General features: G+C 35.4%; 1 non-coding gene and 1 pseudogene across 1 annotated transcript; one reads left to right on the plus strand and one right to left on the minus strand.

Annotated features, from left to right (window-relative positions):
- Positions 1-1029: 1029 nt before the first annotated feature.
- Positions 1030-3490, plus strand: LOC108661548 (uncharacterized; annotated as a pseudogene).
- LOC148763079 (small nucleolar RNA R71) lies at positions 1456-1562 on the minus strand. Its single transcript, XR_016026114.1, has one exon. It is a non-coding gene; the product is annotated as a small nucleolar RNA R71 (small nucleolar RNA).
- Positions 3491-3708: the final 218 nt, after the last annotated feature.

Genomic DNA, 3708 nt, shown 5'->3' on the forward strand with positions numbered 1-3708 from the left:
GCTTTTATCTTTCTGGATACTTTCAATGATTGAATTTTATACAATGTTATTTTATATTGTGATTATGAGTAGCTAAATTTCTTTTTCTAGGATTGCAATTGAACTCACATGTAGTCTAAGTTTTTAATCTCTATCTTACTTATTTTCAATGGGATTTGAATTGTTTATTTCAATTTGTTCTTAATGCTTTTAATTGCTTGGCCACCAATTAAATTGATTTAGGAACCTAAACAAACTTGGGAAAGGGAGTTTAGAGTATACTAAAATTCGGATAGCATATGATCATATTAATTGATTTGCGTATAGGATAGGGATATACCTATAGGCCATATGTAGTCAGATTAGAGCCTGAATTTAGTGAGTCTGTTTTAATTTCAATTCACATAGGGATATAGTGTTTTGATTAAAATAGATATTTTTATAGGACGAGTCGGGAGACCCTTATAAATAATTGAGGATTCTAGGTTAGCAATTCAACTTGTTGAAATAAGTTAAGGAAGAGAGGTAAGATTTAGATGAAGTGTGAGGGATATTGTGATCCTAGGCCTGTTTGATTTGATATTTTCTAAAGTTATTATTATTTTAATTTTTTTTATTGATTTTAATTTTAGTTAATTAGTTTTAGCTAATAAATTAATTTTTATTATTTGGATAAGATTAAATTGTTCTAATTTTAGTACTTAGTAAAATTTTAGAGCAATTCTCTATGGGATCGATACTCTACTTGCTATTATACTGTCTACTCGATACGTATACTTGCGTAGTAGGATTTTAACTGACAAGTTTTTGGCACCGTTGCTGGGGAATTGTTTCTAGAATTTTTACTAATACTAATACCAAGCAATTTGGTCTTACTTCAAATTTTATTTTTCTTGTTTTAATTTATATTTTGTTTATCTTGCAGATATCTTTGGTCATTGTAGGCAAAGAAGAGACAACTTGAATCTTGTTCCTTTTGATCTTGAGATAGAAAGAACTTTTAGAAGACATCGAAGGGAGAATTTGCAAGTTGCAACTTTAAATCAGACAATGGCCGAGGATAACATTAACAATGGCAACAATGACATCAATCTGGTTCTCGAAGCAAATAGAGCACTGCGAGATTATGTTGTTCCTCTTTTGCAAGGTTTCCACCAAAGCATTAGGAGACCTTCCATCAATATGAATAATTTTGAAATTAAACCAGCCTACATTCAGATGATTCTGTCTTCGATCCAATTTGGTGGGTTACCCAATGATGATCCTAATGCTCATTTGGTAAATTTCTTGAAGATTTGCGATACCTTTAAATACAATGGAGTAACTGATGATGCTATTAGATTGAGACTGTTTCCATTTTCTCTGAGGGATAAAGCAAAGAGCTGGCTTAATTCACTGCCTAATGGGTTTATCACTACATGGGAGGAATTGGCTCAAAAGTTTCTCGCAAAGTTCTTTCTGCTTGCAAAGATTGCAAAGTTGAGGAACGACATCACCTCATTCACACAATTTGATGGTGAGTCCTTGTATGAAGCTTGGGAGAGGTTTAAAGAACTACTGCGAAGATGTCCACATCATGGGCTTCCTGATTGGCTGCAAGTTCAAACATTCTACAATGGGCTGATTGGGTCAATTAAAACCATAATTGATGCTATTGTTGGTGGGGCATTGATGAGTAAGAATGCGATAGATGCTTATAATTTGTTGGAAAAGATGGCTTCAAATAATTATTAATGGCCTTCAGAAAGGTCGGGTTCAAGAAAAGTTGTTGGAGCCTATGAAATTGATGCAATTGGTAACTTAGCTGCGCTAGTGGTTGCATTGTCCAAGAAAATTGACACATTGGGAGTCCATGTAGTTCAAAATTCATGTGTAGTTGGTGCGATGTGTGGAGATGGCCATTCAAGTGATCAATGTTCATACAATTCTGCATCAGTCCAATTTATGGGGAACTTTAACAAGCAGCAGAATAACCCATACTCTAATACTTACAATCCTGGTTGGAAAAACCACCCCAACTTTTCATGGAACAATAATACAGGGCCTTCCAATTCAAACCCCAACGTGCCTCATGGTTTTCAACAACAATCTAGACCACCAATTCCTGAAAAGAAGTCCCAAGTGAAAGAACTTATCTTGCAATATATGTCCAAGATTGATGCCATAATTCAGAGCTATGGAGCCTCCTTGAGAAATCTTGAGATCCAAATGGGACAGCTTGCAAACTCCATCAACAGTAAACCCCAAGGTGCCTTACCAAGTGATACACAAGTCAATCCCAATGGTAAGGAACAATGTAATGCAGTTACACTTAGGAGTGGAAAAGAAGTCGGAGGGGTGAATGAAAAATCAACTGAATCTTCAAAGGAGCGTAGAAATGATGACAAGGCAATTGTTGAGAAAGAAGTTGAAGAGGAAAAGACAGATAATGGGCAAGCTAAAAATCAAGGGAATTCTGAAGCAAATTATCCTCCACCACCATTCCCACAAAGGTTGAAAAAACAAAAGCTTGATAAACAGTTTGAGAAATTTCTCAATGTCTTCAAGAAACTCCACATAAACATTCCTTTTGCTGAAGCTTTGGAAAACATGCCAAGTTATGTCAAATTCCTAAAAGACATCTTAACTAAGAAGAGGAAACTGGAAGATTTTGAAACAGTGGCACTTACTGAGGAGTGCAGCTCAATAATTCAGAACAAGCTTCCACCAAAACTTAAAGATCCAGGGAGTTTTTCTATACCTTGTACTATTGGTAGATTTAAATTTACTAAAGCTTTATGTGATTTGGGTGCAGATGTTTCAATCATGCCTTTGTCAATTGCTAAGAAAATTGGACTTAATGAGATACAACCTACCACAGTTTCTTTGCAATTAGCAGATAGAACAATCAGGTATCCTGTTGGGATTATTGAGGATGTATTGGTTAAAGTTGGGCATCTTTACATTCCGGTGGACTTCATTGTGCTTGAGATGGAAGAAGATCAAGAAATTCCTTTAATCTTGGGACAACCATTCTTGGCTACCCGCAGGCGCAATTATTGATGTGAGGGAAGGCAAGATAACTTTTAAAGTTGGAGAAGAGGTAGTTGAGTTTACTATTTTCAATGTAAATAAACATCCTAGCTCTACAAATTGTTGCTATAGAGTGGACCTAATTGATGAAGGAAAAGATGAACCTAATTCTCCACCTATAAGTGAGCAAACACCAATCTTTGAGTTTAAGCCACCACCTCCACTTGTGAGAGTTGAGCAATCACCAACGGAGCATCCTCCACCACCATCTAATTGTCCTTTCGAGATTGGACAACAAGTAATGCTGCTTTCTAGATCATATTTGAAGCTTTTTCCATGGAAACGCAAAGAAAGATGGTGGGGTCTTTTCAAAGTAGTAAAAGCTTATCCTTGTGGAATAATTAAGATTTATAGTGAGGACACAGGAACAACCATGGTTAATGGGATGAGCCTTAGACCATATTCTGAGGATGAAGAATTGAAAAGGGGGGCATTATAGTCAAGCTAGTGACTATAAACAAGTGCTTATTGGGAGGCAACCCAAGTTTCTAAACTTTACTTATTTTAACCTTTATTTTATTTAATTTTTTTTGTTTAGTTAGAATTTATTTCTTTTGATTTACTAATTTTTTTTATGTTCCATTTTGCAGGTAATTGGTAAAAAAAAAAAAAAGTCAAAGCCACGGTCCTCAAAGGGAGAGCTACGACCTTGAAATG

Source organism: Theobroma cacao, chromosome 4, assembly GCF_053813885.1.
Source record: "Theobroma cacao isolate CCN51 chromosome 4, ASM5381388v1, whole genome shotgun sequence".
In the NCBI taxonomy this organism is placed as follows: Eukaryota; Viridiplantae; Streptophyta; class Magnoliopsida; order Malvales; family Malvaceae; genus Theobroma; species Theobroma cacao.